The sequence below is a fragment of the Bubalus bubalis genome, chromosome 17 (genome assembly GCF_019923935.1).
Source record: "Bubalus bubalis isolate 160015118507 breed Murrah chromosome 17, NDDB_SH_1, whole genome shotgun sequence".
NCBI lineage: Eukaryota > Metazoa > Chordata > Mammalia > Artiodactyla > Bovidae > Bubalus > Bubalus bubalis.
Genome location: NC_059173.1, coordinates 70,538,642 through 70,564,231, shown reverse-complemented (window position 1 = coordinate 70,564,231; position 25,590 = coordinate 70,538,642). Strand labels below are relative to the sequence as shown.

The following is a 25,590-nucleotide window of genomic DNA, read 5'->3' as shown; positions in this document are numbered from 1 at the left end:
CCAGTCTTCCTTTTCTTATCAATTTCTCTTTAGTCACTTTTTGAAGAAAGACTGTAGTCTGTATGAAGTCAGTGTTTGAAATAGATTGAGGCTGACAGTATGAAATTGGAATTGACTAATAATAATTAAAACACAAAAAATCTGCTTGAAAATGTGTTTTGTGCAATGGTTCGGTACGATCTTTTCTACATTCACATTAATCTTTTTATTCTATTTTTATGTTCTCTATAGTATTGCTTTTGACTGCTTCAACTATCAAATAGTAGAAAGATACATTTTAACATATTAAAATATTATTTGCCACTTTTACTAGATTTATTAATTGGTCTTTACAGATTTAATGGGAAGCTTGGGTGGCACAGTGGTAAACTATCCACCTGTAATGCAGGATGTCTGCAATGCAGACATGGACTCAATCCCCGGGTCAGGAAGATACCCTGGAGAAGGAAAGAGAAGCCCATTCCTGTATTCTTGATGGAAAATCCCATGAACAGAGGAGATGGGTTACAGTCATTGGGATCACAAATGTGTCAGATACAACTTAGAATTTTCCTCTCCATGGATTACAGTCTTGTCATGGTGAATGGGCTTATTTAACTCAGTGAAGCTATTGGCCATTCCGTGTGGGGCCACCTGAAATGGATGGATAATAATACGGCTCTGACAAAACATTGTCCACTGGAGAAGGAAATGGCAGCCCACTTTAGTAGTATTGCCTGGAGAACCTCATGGACAGTATGAAATGGCAAAAAGATATGACTCCACAAGATAAGCCCCCCAGGTCAGAAGGTATCCAGTATGCTACTGGGGAAGAGCAGAAGGCCATTAAAAATAGCTCCAATAAGAATGAAGCAGCTGGACCAAACGCAAATAACATTCAGGTGTGGATGTGTCTGGTGGTGAAAGTGAAGTCGAGTGCTGTAAAAAACAATATTGCATAGGAACCTGGAATGTTAGGTCTATGAATCAAGATAAATTAGACATGGTCAAGCAGGAGAGGCACTATCCTCTTAGGAATAAGTGAGCTAAAATTGATGGGAATTTGGCGAATTTAATTCAGATGACCGTTATATCTACTACTTTGGGCAAGAATCCATTAGAAGAAATGGAAGAACCCTCATGGTCAACAAAAGAGTCCAAAATGCAGTTCTTGGATGCAACCTTAAAAACAACAGTGTAATCTCCATTTGTTTAGACATTACCAGATGGTAAACACTGAAATCAGATTGATTATGTTCTTTGTAGCCAAAGATGGAGAAACTCTATACAGAGAGTGAAAATAAGACCTGGAGCTGACCATTGTTCAGATGATAAGCTCCTTATTGCAAAGGATCAGTCATTCAGTTGTGTCCAACTCTTTGTGGCCCCATGGACCATAGCCCACCAGGCTCCTCTGTCCCTGGGATTTTCCACGCAAGAATACTGGAGTGGGTTTGCCATTCTCTTCTCCAGGGGATCTTCCTGACCCAGGGATTGAACCTGAGTCACCTCCATTGCAGGTGGATTCTTTACCATCTGAGAAAGTAAGGAAAGCCACTAGACCATTTAGGTATCCTAATCAAATCCCTTATATTATACAGCGCAGGTGATGAATAGTTTCAACAGATTAGATCTGGAAGAGAGTGTCTGAAGAACTAAGGACAGAGGTTGGTAACATTGTACAGGAGGCAGTGACCTAAACTACCAAAAGAAAAATGAATGAGGGAAAAATGGTCTGAGAAGGCTTTGCATTTGTAAGTAGCTGAGAAAGGAAGAGAAGCAAGAGGCAAGGGAGAAAAGGAAAGATACCCTAAACTGAATGCAGGGTTCCAGAGAATAGCAAGGAAAGATAAGAAGGCCTTCTTAAAAGAACAATGCAGAGAAATAGAGGAAAACAATGGAATGGAAAACACTAAGATCTCTTCAAGACAATTGGAGATATCAAGGGACTATTTCATGCAAAGATGGGCATGATAACAGAAATAGTGAGGACGTGACAGGGACAGAAGAGCTCTATAATAAATGTCTTAATGACCGGGTAACCACGTAATGTGGTCACTCACCTCAGGGAGCATTAGTACAGACAGAGCTAGTTGGGATGACAGAGTTCTAGCTGAGCTATTTTTAGTCCTAAAAGACGATGCTGTTTAAGTTCTGAGTTCAATATGTCAGCAAATTTGGAAAACTCAGCAGTATCCACAGACTGGAAAAGGTCAGTTTTCATTCCAATCCCAAAGAAGCCCAGTGCCAAAGAATGTTCAGACTACCATGCCATTGCCTGTATTTCACATGCTAGCAAGATTATGCTCAAAATCCTTCAAGCTCGGTTTCAATAGTATGTGACCTGATAACTTCCAGATGTACAAGCTGGATATAGAAAAGGCAGAGGAACCAGAGATCAACTTGCCAACATACATTGGTTCATAGGAAAAGTAAAGGAATTGCAGAAAAACATCTATTTCTGCTTCATTGACTACTCTAAAGCCTTTGACTATAAGGATCACAACAAACTGTGGAAAATTCATAAAGAGATGGAAATACCAGACCACCTTACCTGCCTCCTGAGAAACCTATATCCAGGACAAGAAGCAACATTAAAGCCATACACAGAACAACAGACTGGTTCCAAATTGGGAAAGGAATACAACAAGGGTGTCTATATTGTCACCCTGCTTATTTAACTTCTATGCAGAGTTGTTGTTCAGTTGTTCAGTCATATCAGACTCTGTGACCCCATGGACTGCAGCACATCAGGCTTCCCTGTCTTTCACCATCTCCTGGAGCTTGCTCAAACTCATGTCCATTGAGTTGGTGATGCCTTTCAACCATTTTGTCATCTGTTGTCCTCTTCTCCTGCTTTCAGTCTTTCTTAGAATCATGGTCTTTTCTAATGAGTCAACTCTTCACATCAGGTACATCATATGAAATGCTGGGCTTGATGAATCAAGATTGCTGGCAGAAATATCAGCAACCTCAGGTACACAGATTATACTACTCTAGTGGCAGAAAGTGAAGAGGAACTAAAGATCCTCTTGATGAGAGTGAAAGAGGAGAGTGAAAAAGCTGACTTGAAAGTCAGCATTCAAAAAAACTCAGATCATGGCATCTGTTCCCATTACTTCCTAGCTAATGGAAGGGGTGGAAACAGAGATCAATTTTATTTTCTGTGGCTCCAAAATCACTGCAGATGGTGATGGCAGCCACGAAATTAAAAGGTACTTACTCCTTGGAAGGAAAGTTATGGGCAACCTAGACAGCATATTAAAAAACTGAGACTTCACTTTGCCAACAAAGTCCGTGTGGTCAAAGTTCTGGTTTTTCCAGTAGTCATGTACACATGTGACATTTGGACCATAAAGCAGACTGAGCACCAAAGAAGATGCTTTCGAACTGTGGTGCTGGAGAAAACTCTTGAGAGACCCTTGGACTGAAGGAGATCAAACCAGTCAATCCTAAGGGAAATCAACCCTGAATATTCCTTGGAAGGGCTGATGCTGAAGTTGAAGCTCCAATACTTTAGCCATCTGATGGGAAGAGACAACTCATTGGAAAAAATCTTGATGCTGGGAAAGATTGAAGGCTAAAGGAGAAGAGGGTGGCAGAGGATGAGATAGTTAGCATCACTGACTCAATGGCCATGGATTTGAGCAAACTCTGGGAGATAGTGAAGGACAGAGAAGCTTGTGGTGCTGTAATTCACGGAGTTACAAAGAGTCAAACATGACTTAGTGATTGAACAACAAGAAGGCTTCAGCAGAATGTGAACTAAGAACTTCCAGATGTACAAGCTGGATTTTGAAGAGGCAGAGGAACCAATGATCAAATTACCAATACGTTTAGGATGATGGAGAAGACAAGGGAGTTCCAAAAAAACATCAACTTCTGCTTCATTGATGATGCTAAAGCCTTTAACTAAATGGATTGCAAGAAACTGTGGAAAATTCTTAAAGAGATAGGAGTATCAGACCCCCTTACTTGTCTCCTGAGAAACCTGTATGAGGGTCAAGAAACTGTAACAGTTAGACCTGGATGTGGAACGATGGACTGTTTCAAAAGTGGGAAAGGAGAACAATATACAAGGCTGTATATTGTTGCTCTCCTTGTTTAACTTCTGTGCAGAACACATCATGCAAAATGCTGGACTAGATTACTCACAGACTGGAATCAAGATTACTGGCAGAAATATCAACAACCTCAGATAGTCAGATGTCACACTAATGGCAGAAAGTGAAGAGGAACTGAAGACCATCTTGATGAAGGTAAAAGAGGAGAGTGAAAAAGTTGTATTGAAAATCAACATTTAAAAAACTAAGATCTTGGCATCTAGTCCCATCCCTTCATGACAAATAGAAGGGGGAAAAGTGGAAATGGTGACAGATTTTACTTTCTTATTCTCCATAATCACTGTGAATGGTGCCTGCAGCCCTGAAATTAAAACACACTTGCTCCTTGGAAGGAATGCTATCAGAAATCTAGACAGCGTATCAAAAATCAGAGACATTACTTTGCCACAGACGTCAGTAGAGTCATAACTATGGTTTTTTCCAATAGTCGTGTATGGATGTGATAGTTGGTCCTTAAAGAAGGCTTAGCACCAAAGAATTGATGCTTTTGAATTGTGGTGTCAGAGAAGACTCTTGAGAGTCCTTTGAACTGAAGTAGATCAAGCCAATCACTCCTAAAGGAAATCAACCTTGAATATTTATTGAAGGACTGATGCTGAAGTTGAAGTCCCAATGCTTTGGCCACCTAATACAAAGAGGTGACTCATCGGGAAAGACCTGATGCTGGGAAAGATTGAAGGCAAAAGGAGAAGGGAGCAGCAGAGTATAACCAACTCAATGGACATGAAGTTTAGCGAATTTGAGATAGAGTAGGACAGAGGAGACTGGCATTCAAAAAGTTGGACACGACTTAGTGACTGAGGAACAACAGTTTTAAAATATTTTACACTATATTATATACTGTATACTTATAAGTTTAGAATATTAGTTTTCTGATAAAATGTATCATTATATAAGGAATCTATCATTAATCATGTTTTAGTTAAAGTTCTGGTTTTTATGATATTAATAAATCTTCTTTCTTTTGATTAATGTTTCACCTGGTATATCTTTATCTTACTTTACACATTTAGTCTTTCAAGATATATTTCTCAGGTATGTCACTTTTAGACAGAAAATAGCTTGATTTTATTTTTTATTTGAATCTAAGAGAGCAAGTTTTGTTTTTAAATAGAGTGCTTATTGTAGTTACATCTATTATGGTTATTGATGTATTATGGCTTCTTTTTTTCATTCTCTGTGTCCCAGCTGTTTTGTTTTTTGTTTGTTTTGGTTTTTTTTTTTTTTTTTCTGTTTTGCCTTCTTATGTATTGAATTATGGTTTAAATTCCCTCATTATATTTTTCTTTTCTGTACTGGTTTGGAAATTTTACATGTGTATTCTGTTATTTAATATATTTTCCTACTAGCCTACTCTTTTAATGGAGTCATATATAATTAGTATCTTTATCCTTCTCCCAAGCCATTAAATGATTCTAAAAATAAGATTATGATTCACATTGTCACATCCTATTGTTTTGTTTTGTTTTCAAGCTTCTTTTCTTCTTGAAATAAATGAAATGTTATTTTTTTTTCTGTGATTAACATTTAACTATATGCAGATATTTGCCTAACACTTTTTGTGATAAAAAAACATACAATGTGAATTGCTGCCTTAATCATTTTTAAACATACAATTAAGCTGTGGTAAGTACATACACCCTCTGTGAAACGTATCTCCAGAACTTTTTCATCTTGCAAAACTGAAACATCTTTAACAATTTTCTTTCCCTCAGATAGGATAAGCATGATTTACTTTCTGTTTCTTATGAATCTGACTACTTTATATACCTCATATAAGTAAGTCACATCGTGTTTATTCTTTTGTAGAGGGCTTATTTTACTTTGCATAATGGCCTCAAATCTTATTCATGTTGTAGTGATACTTACCACAGTTGCTGGCTTTCCTCCATAAGTAGAAATCTACTAGAGGCCAGATAAGTAATTCAGGCAAGGCTTTATGGGCCCCTGTTGCAGCAGAGGTAAGCAAGAACAAACAACAGCTTCCTTTGCTTGCTCATTCCCCAAGGGGATGTGAGCTTGTTACTTATATGGAGTGAATGTAGGAGTGTGTCCAGGGGTCAGACCTGAGGGGTGGCTTAAGTGGTTTGCCCCCCCTTCTGGTGGTGTTGAGCGCAGGGGGCATATTCAGTACCCTGCTTTTGCTCTAGGCTCTTCAGAAGAGGCAGTTGGGCTTTTAGGTCTCTTTTTATGCTTTGCCCAGTAATTGCCCTAATTGAACTTTTATGCAGTTATTTTGAGCCCTATATTGGTTCTTTGTATTTTGTTGCTCAAGGAGAAATGTGTCCAGGTACAAGCATTTCAGTACTATAGCAAAGTGTCCAGGTTCCAGCCTCTCTCGGTAGCATGCATATTAAGTTCTCAGGGACTGATGGATCATTTGACAGTTCTATATTTAATTTTTTGAGGAACTTTCATATTGTTTTTCATAGTGGCTGCGCTATTTTAGAATCTCTCCAACAGTGCACTTGGGGTCGAGTTTCTCCACATCTTTACCAACAGGTATTATTTTCATTTTTTTGATAGTCACCACCCTAATGGATGTGAGTCACCATCCTTATGGTTTTGATTTTCATTTCTCTGATGATTGGAAGCTTTATCTTTGTTTATTCAACACTTGTACATCATCTTTGGAGAAATGCCTCTTCAAGTCTTTTGCCTATTTTTTAAACTGGATTATTTAAATTTTCTTGTTGTGCTGTATGAGTACTTCATATATTCTTTATATGTATTTACCCCGTATATATGACCTGCAAATATTATGTCCTTTTCTGTAGTTGCCTTTTGACAATGTTGATTTTTTCCTTTGCTTCACAAAAGCTTTTTAGTTGATATAATACTGATTATCTATTTTTTGCTTGTTTCCTATTCTTTTGGAGTCATAACCAAGAAATCATTGTCAAATCCAATTTAATGAAGATTTTCCCCAGTGTTTCCTTCTAGGAGGTTTAGCATTATGACTTTTATGTATAGGTCTTTAATCCATTGTCGATCTAACTTTTGTGTATGGCTTAAGATGGTAGTCTTAGTTCATTCTCTTACACGTATGTGTGTGTGTGTGTGTTAAGTCACTTCAGTTGTGTCTGACTCTGTGATCCTATATAGCCTGCCAGGCTTCTCTGTCCATAGGATTTTCCAGGCAAGAATACTAGAGTGGGTTGCCATTTCCTTCTCCACTCTTACACATAAAGATCCATTTTTCCCAACAACATTTATTGAAAATTTACCAAATATTTTTATTCAGTATTCCTTCTCCCATCTCAGACTTCCATCAAATCTCATTTTGTCTAACCTATAGTTTGTATTTTAGATTTAATTGTTCAGTTTAGCTTGTTTTAGTGATATTTTTCCTGTTTGAAATGTGAATTTTAAAGAATTATAGCTGATTTACAGTATTATATGTTTCAGAAGTACAACAGTGATTCAGTATTTTTATATATCACTCAGTTGAATCTGACTCTTTGCAACCCCATGGACTGTGACCTGCCAGGCTCTTCTAGAGGTCCACAGGAATCTCCAGGCAAGAATACTGGAGTGGATTGCCATTCACTTCTACAATTTATATATATATATATATAATATTCCATTTTAAAAATTTTACTTGAATTCACGATAATATAATTTCATTAGATATAATTAGCTATATATTCAACTTAGAAATCAAAATTTGCAGGAATACTTTTTATTTTTTTATTGGAATACAATTGCTTTACAATGCTGTGTTAGTTTCTGCTGTGTAACATGAATCAGCCATTTGTGTGTATGTATATATATATACACCTCCTCAATCTTGAGTCTCCCTCCCACCTCCACCCTCTGTTCTAGGTGGCCACAGAGCACCGAGCTGAGTCCCCTGCGCTGCACAGTAGCTTCCTGCTGGCTATCTATTGTACACACGGCAGTGTGCATATGTCAGTGCTGCTAGCAGTCCCTCGTGCCTTCGCCTTCCCCCGCTGCGTCCACAAGTCCGTTCTCTATGCCCGCACTTCTATTCCTGCCCTGCAAATAGTATTTCTTAGGGTAGAATCCTGGAAATTCAAGTTATCAAAGCTGATTTAATGAGTGCAAGAAATTTAATAAATTAATAACAATATAAAAATAAGCTAACAACTTATTTAGAGTGATGCTAATCACTGATGAAATTTTTTCAAATTGTAAAATTTCAGATACTTCTAATATAATAAAATTTATTTATAGAAACAGTGTGTAACCTTTTCATTGGTTTGACAAAGCTAGTCAAATTTTTTTAATATAAATTTATTTTATTTTAGTTGAAGGTTAATTACTCTACAATATTGTATTGGTTTTGCCATACATCAACATGAATCCGCCACAGGTATACACGTGTTCCCCACCCTGAACCCCTCTCCCTCCTCTGTCCCCATACCATCCCTCTGGGTCGTCCCAGTGCACCAGGCCCAAGCAACTAGTATCATGCATCGAATTTGGACTGCCGATTCGTTTCATATATGATATTATACATGTTTTTCATAGGCGCACTCATACATCACGTATGAAAAAATTATGAAATGCTTCACATACAAATATAAACACATTATTGCTATATATAATATATATTTATATATATGATTATTATTTATTTTATATATATCATCAGGTCAATCTCTATAGTTTATAAAATTGCCAATGTTTTTATTTAGTAATTTCAGAGTAATTCATTTTTATAAAATCAGTTAGTTCATCAAATAGTAATATTAAAGGGCTTTCCAGGTGGCACTAGTGGCAAAGAACCTGCCTGCCAGCACAGGAGAAACAAGACATGGGTTCAGTCCCTGGGTTGGGAAGATCCCCTGAAGGACAGCACAGCAACCCACTCCAGTATTCCTACCTAGAGAATCCATGGACAGAGGAGCCGGGCAGGCTACAGTCCAAAGAGTCGCAAAGAGTTGGGCATGATTGAAGCGACTCAGCACACAATAATTTCAAAATGGAAAAGAAAAGTTTTTCCATAATGCTGGTAACACTAGAATTTAATATATATATTTAACAAAGAAAAGGTGGTTTAGGACTAGAATGTTTTGTTTTTAATACAATAAATAGAAAGACTTAATCTTTATTAAGTGCTTTTAGGTGCTATGCCAAATCTCTAAACTATTCATACCTCAGTGAGCTTAGTATGACAGCAATCTCCATTTTCAGAGAAGGCAATGGCAACCCACTCCAGTACTCTTGCCTGGAAAATCCCATGGATGGAGGAGCCTGGTAGGCTTCAGTCCATGGGGTTGCGAAGAATCAGACACGACTGAGCGACTTTACTTTCACTTTTCACTTTCATGCATTGGAGAAGGAAATGGCAACCCACTCCAGTAGTCTTGCCTGGAGAATCCCAGGGACAGAGGAGCCTAGTGGGCTGCGGTCTATGGAGTCGCACAGAGTCGGACACGACTGAAGTGACTTAGCGGCAGCAATCTCCATTTTACATATAAAGAAAATTAAGCTTAAGAAAAGATTGAATAATCTGCCTAATATTATATAGACTGCATTTGGCAGAGCTAATCATCTCATGTTTTTACTTATAAAGAATACCAATTTTCCTGTTTCAAAAATTAAGGAGAATGAACTAGAAAACAGGTATAGAGGTGAACAAATAAAAACAGATATATTAAAATGTAATAGATTTTAGAAAGCAGAAGACTTTACTGTGGGACTAACACACAACTATATACTGTATAGCAGGATGTATTACAATTGTCAGTTTTTCCAAAACTAATGTAGAATTTTAAGGTAATTCCAAATAACTCTCCAATAGAATTTTGTTTCATACCCAGACCAAATTTTTCTAGAGTTTATTTACAAAATAAAAGGTATGGAATAAACAAGGCAAGTTGGAAAATAATTAATGAAAGGAGGTAAATTACACTGTAAGATCGTAGAAAATTGTTTCATATTTCAAATTCTGTGGTAATGTCAAAATAAGCTTCTGGAATTAACCTAAAAAGCTCAGAATTATGCCTCTGGGAATAGATTTGTAATTTACACATTTAAAGAGATGATTTCTGAAAGAAATTAGGAAAATAATTTTTCAATAAATTTTGCTGTTGTTATTTAGTTGCTCAGTAATGTCCAACTCTTTGAGACCCCATGGACTGCAGCATAGCAGGCTTCTCTGACCTTCACTATCTCCTAGAGTTTGCTCAGACTCAAGTCTATTTAGTTGATGATGCCATCCAACAATTTCATCCTCTGTGGCCTCCTTCTCCCTCTGCCTTCATCCTTTCCCAGCATAGGGGCTTTGCCAATGAGTCAGTTCTTCACATCAGGTGGCCAAAGTATTGGAGCTTCAGCTTCAGCATCAGTCCTTCCAATGAATATTCAGGACTGATCTCCTTTAGGTTTTATCTCCTTGTTGTCCAAGGGCCTCTCAAGAGTCTTCTCCAAGCACCACAGATTGAAAGCATCTTCTTCAGCTGTCAGCCTTCTTTATGGTCCAACTTTCAAGTCCATATATGACTACTGGACTATACATGCGTTTGTCAGCAAAATGATATCTCTGATTTTTAATATGCTGTCTAGGTTTCTCATAGCTTTACTTCCAAGGAACAAACGTTCATGGCTGCAGACACCATCTGCAGTGATTTTGGAGCCCGAGAAAATAAAGTCTGTCACTGTTTCTACTGTTTCCCCATCTATTTACCATGAAGTGATGGGACTGGATAACATGATCTTATTTTTTCTAATGCTTTTTAAAGTCTGATTTTTCACTCTCCTCTTTTGCCTTCTTCAAGAAGCTCTTTAGTTCCGCTTTATTTTCTTCCATAAGGGTGGTGGCATCTGCATATCTGAGGTTATTGATATTTCTCCTGGCAATCTTGATTCCAGATTGAGGTTCATCCAGCCTGGCATTTTGCATGATGCACTCTGCATAAATGTTAAAAGGCAGGGTGACAATATACAGCTTTGATGTACTCCTTTCCCAATTTGGAACCAGTCTGTTGTTTCGTGTCTGGTTCTGTTGCTTCTTGACCTGCATGCTGGTTTCTCAGGAGGCAGTTAAGGTGGCCCATCTCTTTAAGGATTTTCCACAGTTTGTTGTGATCTCCACAATCAAAGGCTTTAGTGTAGTCAATGAAGCAGAAGTAGATGTTTTTCTGGAATTCCCTTGCTCTTTTCATGATCCAACAGATATTGGCAATTTGATCTCTCGTTCCTCTGCCTTTTCTAAATCCAGCTTGCACATCTATCTGGAAGTTTTTGCTTCACATACTTTTAAGCCTATCTTCAAGGATTTTGAGCATAACCTTCCTAGCATGTGAAATGAGTGCAGTTGTGTGGTAATTTGAACATTCTTTGGCATTGCCCTTCTTTGGGATTGAAATTTCCATAAATAATTTTAATATTTTTGAAAAAACAAACATTTTATACTGCATATTTTTTCTCAAGAAAGCATAAGTGATTTGTTTTTTATTTTGAAAAAGATGTCTTGAGTACATAATTGAAAATAAGAAAATGTAAAATATTTTGAGCTACTTACATTAACTAAATTTTTTACAAAACTGAAAACATACATATTAAAATCAAAATGAAGAATATTATAGAACAAATGGATGAGAGAACATTAATCCTACACATATATGAAGAGCTATTATAAATTAAGATTTATACTATATTAGACAATGACTAAGAATGTAGAATATTTATTGAAGTATCAGGGTAAATAGATATTTAATCAATGTATTAAACTGTTTACTGTCATTCTTTATCAAAGCAATGCTATTTGAGCCAAAAATGATATGCTGTATTTCATTTATCAAATTTTCAAAGAAGAGATAAAATTACAATATCAAGTGATTGTAAGAGTGCCCAACTCCTAGAACTAAACATTTAAATAACCTTTCTGAAGAACTTTAATAACCTGTATCACATTTTGCAAAACATGCCTACACTTTATCCTAGAAATTTATCCTACAACAATTATCTGGTTATGTGCAGGTATAGCTACTTACAACAATGAAAGATTGAAAACAAAATAAAATTTGAAAGCAAAAGAGAGCAGTGATTGAGTTTCTAAGGACTAAATGCTCTATTTTACAAAAAAACATACATATTGACCAATGTCAATGTAAAAGTGAAATGTTTATTTGATAATTTCTTTATCAAATTATTTTATGAGGAAGGAATAATACATGGTATAAATTAGAAGACTGTCACTAAATTTATCTCTCTGAATATGAGTAAGTTATTATTTTAAAATATTGTGACACCTTTATTACAAACATTATTTTTTTTAATTGACTTCATTTCCTTGAATTAAAGGGTTATGTTTTCAAATTATTGGTAAATTTAATAGCAGGTTAAAAATTATGGGCACGAAAAGATCTAATTTAAAAAAAAATTTAAATTTATTTATTTTTTAAATGAAGAATAATCACTTTACAGAATTTTGTTGGTTTCTGCCAACATCAACATGAATCAGTCATAGGTATGCATATGTCCCTTCCCTCTTGAATCCCCCTCCCATCTCCCTTCCCATCCCACCCCTCTAGGTTGTTACAGAGCCTCAGTTTGAGTTCCCTGAGTCATAAAGCAAATTCCTTTTGGCTATCAATTTTGCATATGGTAATGTAAATTTCCATGTTACTGTCCCCATGCATCCCTGCCTCTCCTTTCTCCCCCTACCATGTCCATAAATCTATTCTCTATGTCTGTGTCTCCTTTGCTGCCCTGCAAATAATTTCATAGTACCATCTTTCTAGATTCTGTATATATGCATTAGTATATGATACTTGTTTTTCTTTCTTACTTACTTCACTCTGTATAATAGGCTCTAGGTTCATCCACCTCATTAGAACTGACCTAAATGCATTCCTTTTTTTTTGGCTGAGTAATATTCCATTGCATATATGTACCACAGCTTCTTTATCCATTCATGTCAGTGGACATCTAGATTGTTTCCATGCCCTAGCTATTGTGAATAGCACTGCAATGAACATTGGGATACATGCATCTTTTTCAATTTTGGTTTCCTTGGGGTATATGTCTATTAGTGGGATTTCTGGATCATATGGTGGTTTTAGTCCTAGGTTTTTAAGAAATCACCATACTGTCTTCCATAGTAGCTGTATCAATTTACATTTCCACCAACAGTGCAGGAGGGTTTCCTTTTCTGAATACCCTCTCCAGCATTTAATGTTTGTAGATTTTTTGATGATGGTCATTCTGACAGGTGTGAGGCAATATCTGATTTTAGTTTTGATTTGATTAATAATGAGCAATGTTGAGCAACTTTTCATGTGTTTGTTAGCCATCTGTATATCTTCTTTGAAGAAATGTCTGTTTAGGTCTTTTTCACACTTTTTGATTGCGTTGTTTGTTTCTCAGGTAGTGACTTGTATGGGCTACTTGTGTATTTTTGAAATTAATCTTTTGTCAGTTGTTTCATTTGCAATAATTTTCTCCCAATCTGAGGCTTGTTTTTTCTCCCTTTTTTTTTTTTTAAGTTTCCTTTGCTGTGCAAAAGCTTTTAAGTTTGCTTAGGTTTCATTTGTTTATTTTTGTTTTTATTCCAGTTACTCTAGGATGTGAGTCATAGAGGATCCTGCTGTGATTTATGTCATAGAGTGTTTGGCTTACATTTTCCTCTGAGTTTTATACTTTCTGATCTTTTAAATCTTTAGCCCATTTTGAGTTTATCTTTGTGAATGGTGTTAGAAAATGCTCTAATTTCAGTCTTTTACAGGTTGGTATCCAGTTTTTCCAGCACCACTATTGCAGAGGCTATCTTTGCCCCATTGTATATTTTTGCTACCTTTTTCAAAAATAAGGTACCTATGCTGCTGCTGCTGCTGCTGCTGCTGCTGCATCACTTCAGTCATGTCTGACTCCATGCGACCCCAAAGATGGCAGCCCACCAGGCTCCCCTGTCCCTGGAATTCTCAAGGCAAGAACACTGGAGTGGGTTGCCATTTCCTTCTCCAATGCATGAAAGTGAAAAGTGAAAGTGAAGTTGCTCAGGCGTGTCCGACTCTTCATGACCCCAGGGACTGCAGTCTACCATGCTCCTCCTATAGGTGTGTGGGTTTGTCTCTGGGCTTTCTATCTTGTTCACTGGTATATATTTCTGGAATTTTTTTTGCCAGTACCATACTGTCTTGAAACCATAATCACAGAAAACTAGTCAATCTAATCACACTAGGATCACAGCCTTGTCTAACTCAATGAAACTAAGTCATGCCCTGTGGGGCCACCCAAAATGGGCAGGCATGGTGGAGAGGTCTGATGGAATGTGGTCCACTGGAGAAGGGAATGGCAAACCACTACAATATTCTTGCCTTGAGAACCCCATGAACAGTATGAAAAGGCAAAATGATAGGATACTGAAAGAGGAACTCCCCAGGTCGGTAGGTGCCCAATATGCTACTGGAGATCAGTGGAGAAATAACTCCAGAAAGAATGAAGGGATGGAGCCAAAGCAAAAACAATACCCAGTTCTGGATGTGACTGGTGATAGAAGCAAGATCCGATGCTGTAAAGAGCAATATTGCATACGAACCTTGAATGTTAGGTCCATGAATCAAGGCAAATTGGAAGTGGTGAAACAGGAGATGGCAAGAGTGAAGGTCAACATTCTAGGAATCAGTGAGCTAAAATGGGCTGAAACGGATGAATTTAACTCAGATGACCATTATATCTACTACTGCGAGCAGGAATCCCGTAGAAGAAAAGGAGTAGCCATCATGGTCAACAAAAGAGTCTGAAATGCAGTACTTGGATGCAATCTCAAAAACCACAGAATGATCTCTGTTCGTTTCCAAGGCAAACAATTCAATATCACAGTAATCCAAGTCTATGCCCCAACCAGTAACACTGAAGAAGCCGAATGGTTCTATGAAGACCTACAAGACCTTTTAGAACTAACACCCAAAAAAGATGTCCTTTTCATTATAGGGGACTGGAATGAAAAAGTTGGAAGTCAGGAAACACCTGGAGTACCAGGCAAATTTGGCCTTTGAGTATGGAATGAAGCAGGGCAGAGGCTAATAGAGTTTTGTCAAGAGAACTCACTGCTCATAGCAAACACCCTCTTACAACAAGACAAGAGAAGACTCTACGCATGGACATCACCAGATGGTCAACACTGAAATCAGATTGATTATATTCTTTGTAGCCAAAGATGGATAAGCTCTATACAGTCAGCAAAAACAAGACTGGGAGCTGACTGTGGCTCAGATCATGAACTCCTTATTGCCAAATTCAGACTGAAATTGAAGTAGGGAAAACCACTACACCATTCAGGTATGCCCTAAATCAAATCCCTTATGATTATACAGTGGAAGTGAGAAATAGATTTAAGGGACTAGATCTGATAGAGTGCCTGATTAAGTATGGACGGAGGTTTGTGACATTGTACAGGGGACAGGGATCAAGACCATCCCCATGAAAAAGAAATTCAAAAAAGCAAAATGGCTGTCTGGGGAGGCCTTACAAATAGCTGTAAAAAGAAGAGAAGTGAAAAGCAAAAGAGAAAAGGAAAGGTATAAGCATCTGAATGCAGAGTTCCAAAGAATAGCAAGAAGAGATAAGAAAGCCTTCCTGAGCGATCAACACAAAGAAATAGAGGAAAACAACAGAATGGCAAAGACTAGAGATCTCTTCAAGAAAATTAGAGATACCAAGGAAACATTTCATGCAAAGATGGGCTTGATAAAGGACAGAAATGGTATGGACCTAACAGAAGCAGAAGATGTTAAGAAGAGGTGGCAGGAATACACAGAAGAACTGTACAAAAAAGATCTTCACGACCAAGATAAAAACAACGGTGTGTTCACGCACCTAGAACCAGACATCCTGGAATGTGAAGTCAAGTGAGCCTTACAAAGCATCACTATGAACAAAGCTAGTGCAGGTGATGGAATTCCAGATGAGCTTTCAAATCCTGTAAGATGATGCTGTCAAAGTGCTGCAGTCAATATGCCAGCAAATTTGGAAAACTCAGCAGTGGCCACAGGACTGGAAAAGGTCAGTTTTCATTCCAATCCCAAAGAAAGCTAATGCCAAAGAATGCTTAAACTACTGCACAATTGCGCTCATCTCACATGCTAGTAAAATAATGCTCAAAATTCTCCAAGTCAGGCTTCAGCAATACATGAACTGTGAACTTCCAGATGTTCAAGCTGGTTTTAGAAAAGGCAGAGGAACCAGAGATCAATCGCCAACATCTGCTGGATCATGGAAAAAGCAAGAGAGTTCCAAAAAAAATCTATTTCTGCTTTACTGACTATGCCAAAGCCTTTGACTGTGTGGATCACAGTAAACTGTGGAAAATTCTGAAAGAGATGGGAATACCAGACCACCTGACCTGCCTCTTGAGAAACCTATATGCAGGTCAGGAAGCAACAGTTAGAAGTGAACATGGAACAACAGACTGGTTCAAAATAGGAAAAGGAGTACGTCAAGGCTGTATATTGCACCCTGCTTATTTAACTTATATGCAGTATACATCATGAGAAATGCTGGGCTGGAAGAAGCACAAGCTGGAATCAAGATTGCCGGGAGAAATATCAATAACCTCAGATATGCAGATGACACCACCCTTTCGGCAGAAAGTGAAGCGGAACTAAAAAGTCTCTTGATGAAAGTGAAAGAGTGAAAAAGTTGGCTTAACGCTCAACATTCAGAAAACGAAGATCATGGCATCTAGTCCCATCACTTCATGGGAAATAGATGGGGAAACAGTGGAAACGGTGTCAGACTTTATTTTTTGGTGCTCCAAAATCACTGCAGATGGTGACTTCAGCCATGAAATTAAAAGACGCTTACTCTTTGGAAGGAAAGTTATGACCAACCTAATAGCATATTGAAAAGACATTACTTTGCCAACAAAGGTCCGTCTAGTCAAGGCTATGGTTTTTCCTGTGGTCATGTATGGATGTGAGAGTTGGACTGTGAAGAAAGCTGAGCGCCGAAGAATTGATGCTTTTGAACTGTGGTGTTGGAGAAGACTCTTGAGAGTCCCTTAGACTGCAAGGAGATCCAACCAGTCCATTCTAAAGGAGATCAGTCCTGGGTGTTCTTTGGAAGGATGATGCTAAACCTGAAACTCCAATACTTTGTCCACCTCATGCGAAGAGTTGACTCATTGGAAAAGACTCTGATGCTGGGAGGGATTAGGGGCAGGAGGAAAGGGGATGACAGAGGATGAGATGGCTGGACAGCATCACCGACTTGATGGACGTGAGTTTGAGTGAACTCCGGGAGTTGGTGATGAACAGGGAGGCCTGTCGTGCTGCAATTCATGGGGTCACAAAGAGACTGAGCGACTGAACTGAATTGAACTGATACTGTCTTGATGACTGTAGCTTTGTTGTATTGTCTGAAGTCAAGAAAGTTGATTCCTCCAGCTAAATTCTTTTTTCTCAAGATTGCTTTGACTTTCAGGGTCTTTTGTGTTTCTATATGAATTGTGAAATTATTTGTTCTAGTTCTGTGAAAATTGCCATTGGTGATTTGATAGGGATTGCTTTGAATCTGTAGATTGCATTTGGTAGCATTTTCACAGTATTGATACTTCCAACCCATGAATATGGAATATCTCTCCATCTGTTTGTGTCATCTTTGATTTAGTTCATCAGTGTCTTATAGTTTTCGGTATACAGTTTAAAAATATCTAATTTTTAAATATATATATTAAAGACAAAATTATAGATGAGTATATGCTGACACAATGCTTATTTCTCCCTGTTGGTTTTATAGATAGGTTTTTATTTCTTCTTCCTTCCATTTCTGCAATAAATATATATTATTATATCCAAAATGTGAATAATGTACTTAATGCCACAGAACTGTATACTTAAATGAGTTAAAATGTTAAGTTTTATGTTTATTTTCCATAGTAAAAACTAATAAGATTGTTGATGTACATATATGTCTTGCTAAGACTGAGCCTCCTGAGGTAAGATGTGCATGTGTGTATACTCAGTCATGTCTAACTCTTTTGTGACCCCAGGCTCCTCTGTCCATGGAATTTCCCAGGCTAGAATACTGGAGTGGGTTGCCATTTCCTACTCCAGGGAATCTTTCTGACCCAGGGACCTAACCACATCTCCTGTACTGGCAGGCAGATTCTTTACCACTAATGCCACCTGGATAGCCCCTGAGAAGTTCCTATCCAATCCCAGGCTGTCCTTGATGCTGTACAGGAAATACTGGAGGTAGACCAGAATGTGCCTCTGGGAACATAGTTATACTGAGCTGACAGAAGCACACAGCATCGATTCTTTCATCCCTTAGAACTAATTGACCTTTCAACAAGGGCATATTGCTTTTGTCTTAACTAGAGTTAATTTTTTTTTTCTTTCCTTGTATAGCCCATTTAAAAACTATCATTTGACTTCTCATTTTGCAGAACTCTCTCTTTACAGAATCTAATGATTTACACATATATGGTCAATTTACAATATAAAATTTATATTGCCAAAGGCTAATGCTTAAATTTAACAATTATTAGGTATAGAAAATATCTTTGATCTTATTAAAATAAATGCATCTTCTGGCTTGTGAAAGAAATCTTTGCCATCAAGAATCTTATAAACATAGAGCAAGAAAAAGGCCTAGTAATTTAATAGGCAAACTAAAATCTAACTGAGGAAAGCAAGACTCAACTTGTCATGGATTTGCAGGGATAGAACTGAGATCTTGTTGGGAGATCCAGACACAACTGAAGAGAGGATATTATTTAATTTAGAGTTTGAGAGATTTGAAGAGTTTCCAGAAATAGGAAAGTGGGAAGCAGAATCCCAAGTAGAATTAAGTATACCTTGAATAAAGGAATACTGAAATCAGGGTACTTTGTCAGGACCCAGTAGCAAGAGTCAGGGGTGAGTGGAATGAAGATTCTGAGACAGTGAAAGTGAGGTAGCAAAAGTAGATTATGACCTAGAATCTTTGAGCCCAGGCTTAGAAATTTGTAAGGCTGGATGCAAACGCCAACACCAGTACCATGATGGGAACTCAACTTTACCGGGATTAAAATGGTAATAGAGTACAGGATGAATTGCAAAAGAGCACAGCTGAAAAACAAAACATATCTTATGAAGCTATTGATTAATTCACAGAAGCATGGAGAGCACTGACAGTGATAAAGAAGTAGGAGAATATTTTCAAATGCATTGCAGAGTATCTTTAGAAATTGGCACTGATTAGATACAGGGGCGGAGTGGGGATTAAGGAAAGGCAAGTATAATAAATGTTCTGATGAACAGCTGAAATCATAATGTCAAAATGTATATATATTATCATATACATTTAAGCAAAAAATTATTTTCATAGCCTAATCCAGTTCCTGGTTTTCACCTGTCATATAATGAATCCCTGATGGAATTAGCATCTGCCTGAGTTATACAACTAGTCTGTTGTAAAACAGGGGCTTAAACCAAGGCCTCAAATTCTCCTGTCTATTCTTCTTTAGATTTTAGATTAAGAATCCCTTACTTTAACACGTAGAGTTTCCTGCAAAACTTTATAATTAATGTTTTTATGTCTTCCAGCATAATTGAATTAGATAAATTAGATTAATGTTTTCTTTTATTTCCTAACTGTTTCCTAATACTTTTATTGATTTAGTAAGTGTTTGGTTAAACTCCAGGAGTTGGTGATGGACAGGGAGGCCTGGCGTGCTACAGTCCATGGGGACTGCAGAGAGTTGGACACGACTGAGCGATTGAACTAACTGAACTGAACTGTTTAGGAGTTATATTGTGAGAGATGCTCAGATATGTGCCATGAAAATAATAATCTGTGAGAATCTTAACAACGTATTTAGATTACCTTAGTGGTTTTCTACACATTATTTAATTAAATTTTTCTGATTTAATTCTGCTGAGATCAGTCTTATATGATGATCTCCATTTTATAACAAGAATTCATTCAAAGTCAGAAAGCTTAAGTAAACTAGCAAAATGAGAACCTAGAATTTGAACCTCAGCTTTATGAATCCCAGTTGCAAAGAACTTCTAGTATAAAAATAAATGTAAATTTTCCCTTTAGTATGATACAGTTCAGCTCTGAACAAAACCTTAATTATTGCAGAATTTGGCTAATCTTTTAGAGAGTACATACAGTAAAAAATGATATTTTTGCTTTGTCAGCTATACAGTTTGTTGAAATACTTAATTCTACTATTATATAAAAGCAGTCATAAACAATGTGTACAACAAAATTTTTTTTACAAAAACTGGCTGCAAGCTGGATTTGGCCCATGGGTATCGTTTACTGCTTTTGCCCTTAGTCTCATATCTGAGTAGAAAACAGTTATCTCCCTAGAGAGTTTATTAGACTTGTCCAAGCTGTTTTTGGATGGAGCCCAGAAATCAATTTTATTTTACTGCTTTGATTCTAATGTTTCTTTATAAAGAACTATTTAATAATAGTCTAATTGACAAGATTTCTATAGTGCTGAAAATGGGGAGCATCGTCAGCACTATAAAGTATAAATCTTTTTTTGATGGGTCTTTTTATGCTGCTTATGGAGTTTGTTTAGGTGGTCAATAATATCCGAACTGTGCTGACAACGGTTCGCTGATTATGTCTTTATGTCTTTCTCTAGAGACTCCCAGACGTCTGGTCCCTTGACTGTCGATCTGCCTTTCTTCAAGACAGTTCACTCTCTAGGATTGTAAAACAAAGTCTTAATAAGCAAACTCCACAGCAGTTGAATGCATTTAACTTTGTAGAATACCAACTAAGACTCCAAATAGATCACAGGAAATCTTAGCATTGTCCCCTGTATTTCCCTCAATCCCCCTTCCAAGGGAACTATGATTAATTATAAATTACAAATGGTAACTAGATACATATAAAACATATATGTAATTGTGCTAGGTAGCTTTTATTTCATCATTGTTGGAAAAAAGATGCAACATATTTATATAAAATAGCACAATATAAAACACTCAAATATTTTTCAAGTGTTTTTGATTTGTAATTCAAGTATGGCTTCTGCTAGTAACTATAGTCAAAGGCCAGTGTTTTACTTCTGCATCAGAACCCTAAGATTTGACTTTAGAAAACTTGTCATTATTATATTTTCTGCTTCTAAAGGACTCTGTGTTTTACATCTAAGTAGGCCAGTTTTGTTCCTTCACAGTACTTGGAGTTTAAAATAGAAGACTAAAAACAAGATAGGAAACTGTTCTGTTTAGAGTTAGCCCCCCTTCCAACTGTGTGTGTGTGTGTGTGTGTGTGTGTGTGTGTTGCAGGCTTCAAAAATTAACTATCATAAGCAATCCAACCACATTGTTTCAATTTTGAGTAAATTCTGATCATACACATCTCTCCAATTTAGCTGAATTTTTCCTCACCAAGGAGGAAGCTGAAACTCTTTGCATGCCATTATAAAACTCTCCTTTATATCCCAGAGGGAAGCCACAAAAGAACCTTGAGATCTACCATTTGTATCTGTATTCTAGTTTTCCATCTCTACTATAATGAATAAGTTCTCATTAACTGTAGTTGAAACCTGCTCTTTGTTATAGGGAGAATACAAATGGAGAATGAAACTTCATATCAGAAAGTGGTATTATTCCACATTTGTAGCAAACTTAAATACAAAGTTAAGGGGGAAAACCATAAATTATTTTCCAGTTAAATCCTAAGAATAACCTAATGTTGAATTAGTATTCAGAGTTGGAAGAGCAGACATATTACAAACATATTTCAGGAAAATAGTTTAGAAAATATGCATTTAATAATCAAGTATTGAGGATTATTGAAAAAGAAAGTGAAAAAAAAGTCTTTTGTCCTTTGATATTTAGGAAATTCTTGTAAATATTCTTTTAGAATATTTAGAATAATAACATGAGAGAAAAAAAGGAAAAAGAAAAACTATAACTAAAATAGAAATAAATAAATGAAAAGTTTTATTAAAATAAACCAAATTATGCCATGCCTACTATATTATATTTAAAAAATATCATGTCTCTATTTTCACATCCTTTTTAGATTTTGCTACTTGGAATCAGGAAAGGACATGTTCAAAAAAACTGATAGATGTTGAATTTAATGGTAAAATGTTAATACCACTGTAAGGTACAATTGATTTTCATTATAGTTAGACAAATTCTTACTTTCTACCACTGTGAAATTATTTATTTGGCAATTAAAACCAACTGTGACATACAATTTCATCAATAATCATTGGGGTGCTAAGATATAAAATCTCTCTCTCTTTAGTTGCTAATTCATCTCCGACTCTTGCAACTCCATGGACTGTAGCCTGCTAGGCTCCTCTGTCCATGGGATTTCCAGGCAACAATACTGTAGTGGGTTATGTTTCCTTCTCCAAAGATATAAAATACCATAAAAATATTTATGTTTATGTTGTTTCTTCATTCTCAGTTCAGTTCAGTTGTGCAGTCATGTCCGACTCTTTGTGACCCCATGGACTGCAGCACAAAAGGCTTTCCTGTCCATCACCTACTCCCAGAGTTTGCTCAAAATCATGTCCATCGAGTCGGTGATGCCATCCAACCTTCTAATCCTCTGTTGTCCCCTTCACCTCCTGCCTTCAATCTTTCCAAGCATCAGTTCAGTCAGTTCAGTTCAGTCAGCAGTATGCCAGGCCTCCCTGTCTATCACCAACTCCTGGAGCTTGCTCAAACTCATGTCCATCAAGTCAGTGATGCCATCCAATCTTCTCATCCTCTATTGTCACCTCCCCCTACTGCCTTCAGTCTTTCCCAGCATTAAAGTCTTTTCCAAAGAAACAGTTCTTCACATCAGGTGGCCAAACTCTGGGAATTTCAGCTTCAGCATCAGTCTTTCCAATGAATATTCAGGATTGGTTTCCTTTAGGATTGACTGGTATGATCTCCTTGCAGTCCAAGGGACTTTCAAGAGTCTTATCTAACACCACAGTTCAAAACCATCAATTATTTGGCACTCAGCTTTATTTATAGTCCAACTCTCACATCCCTACATAAGTACAGGAAAAACCATAGCTTTGACTAGACGGACCTTTGTCGGCAAAATAATGTCTCAGCTTTTTAATATGCTATCTAGGTTAGTCATAGATTTCCTTCCAAGGGCAAAGCATCTTTTCACTTCAGGGCTGCAGTCACCATCTGCAGTGATTTTGGAGCCCCAGAAAATAACGTCTGTCACTGTTTCCATTGTTTCCTCTTCTATTTGCCATGAAGTGATAGGACCAGATGCCATGATTTTAGTTTTCTGAATGTTGAGTTTTCAACCTACTTTCTCTCTCTCATCTTTCACTTTCATCAAGAGGCTCTTTAGTGCTTCTTCGCTTTCTGCCATAAGGGTGGTGTCATCTGCGTATCTGAGGTTATTGATATTTCTTCTGGCAATCTTGATTCCAGCTTGTGATTCATCCAGCCCAGCATTTCACATGATGTACTCTGCATAGAAGTTAAATAAACAGGGTGACAATTTACAGCCTTGACATACCCCTTCCCAATTTAGAACCAGTCTGTTGTTTCATGTCCAGTTCTAATTGTTGCTTCTTAACCTGAATACACATTTCTCAGGAGGTAGGTAAGGTGGTCTGGCATTCCCATCACTTTAAGAATTCTCCACAATTTGTTGTGATCCACACACTCAAAGGCTTTGGTGTAGTCGATAAAGCAGAAGTAGATGTTTTTCTAGAACTCTCTTGCTTTTTTGATGATCCAGCAGATGTTAGCAATTTGATTTCTGGTTCCTCTGCCTTTTCTAAATCCATCTTGAACATCTGGAAGTTCATGGTTCACATACTGTTGAAGCCTGGCTTGGAAAATTTTGAGCATTACTTGGCTAGCATGTGAGATGTGTGAAATTGTGCAGTAGTTTGAACATTTTTGGCATTGCCTTTCTTTGAGATTGGAATGAAAACTGACCTTTTCCAGTCCTGTGACCACTGCTGGTTTTCCAAATTTACTGGCATATTGAATGCAGCACTTTCACAGCATCATCTTTTAGGATTTGAAAGCTCAACTGGAATTTCATCACCTCCACTAGCTTTGTTAGAAGTGATGTTTCATGAGGCCCACTTGACTTTGCATTTTAGCATGTCTGGCTCTAGGTGAGTGATCACACCATCATGATTATCTGGGTCATGAAGATCTTTTTTGTACAGTTCTTTTATGTATTCTTGCCACCTTTTCTTAATGTCTTCGGCTTTTGTTAGGTCCATACATTTTCTGTCCTTTATTGTGCCCATCTTGTAATGAAATATTTCTTTGGTATCTCTAATTATCTTGAAGATATCTCTAGTTTTTCCCATTTTATTGTTTTCCTCCATTTCTTTCAATTGATCAGTGAGGAAGGCTTTCTTATCTCTCCTTGCTCTTCTTTGGAATTCTGCATTCAAATGGGTATATCTTTCCTTTTCTCCTTTGCCTTTAGCTTCTTTTTTCTCAGCTATTTATAAGGCCTCCTCATGTAAGTAGTAAGGTTTTCCCTACTTTCTTCAATTTAATTACAAGACCAGGAGATGACTCTGGCTCAGATCATGAACTCCTTATTGCAAAATTCAGACTTAAATTGAAGAAAGTATGGGAAACCACTACGCCATTCAAGTATGACCTTAATCAAATCCCAGGATCAGGGTCTTTTTTAATGAGTGAGTCCTTCCAATGAATATTTAGAACTGATTTCCTTTAGGATTGAGTGGTTTGATCTCCTTGCAGTCCAAGGGACTCCCAAGAGTCTTCTCCAACACCACAGTTCAAAAGCATCAATTCTTTGGCTCTCAGCTTTCTTTATGGTCCAACTCTCACATTCATACATGACTACTAGAAAAACCATAGCTTTGACTAGATGGACCTTTGACAGCTAGTTAATGTCTGTTTTTTAATATGCTGTCTAGGTTTGTCATACCTTTTCTTCCAAGGAGCAAATGTCTTTCAATTTCATGGCTGCAATCACCATCTGCAGTGATTTTGGATGCCAAGAAAATAAAGTCTCTCATTGTTTCCATCTTCATTATAGGAAGAAGTAAATTAGTTGAGGATTGCTTGAAACAGTTTGTACTTACATTTCTGTTAAATAGTGTGAAGAAAGAAGTATATGCTTTCTGACACAAAAATGGTAGTACTTTTGCAAATAGGAATTCAAGACTCATTATTTTTTTCATATGCTTAAGAGTCTTCCTATATTCAGATTTTGTATTGTCAGAAAAATATTCTGGTTATGCAGTTACAAACTATATTTTTATATTAGAAGTATTTCAAACATTCATAATTTTTTACTTTTAGCCAAAGTCCATTTTGATTTCTAGAGTAAAAAAATACATTCACTATACACCCTAAGCATCTTAGATATTATTAGCAGAATAGAGTTAGAATGAGTTTTTCAATGTAAAGAGTATTGTTCAAGTGAATTTTACCTCATCAGATATATGCATTTCTTATGTAATTTTTTGGAGAAGGAAATGGCAACCCACTCCAGTGTTCTTGCCTGGAGAATCCCAGGGACAGTGGAGCCTGGTGGGCTGCCGTCTGTGGGGTCGCACAGAGTCGGACATGACTGAAGCGAC

General features: G+C 37.1%; 1 protein-coding gene across 2 annotated transcripts in view; it reads left to right on the top strand.

Annotated features, from left to right (window-relative positions):
* TLL1 (tolloid like 1) overlaps positions 1–25,590 on the top strand; it is a 324,523-nt gene that overhangs the window by 225,986 nt on the left and 72,947 nt on the right. The gene's annotated exons all lie outside the window — the stretch shown is intronic.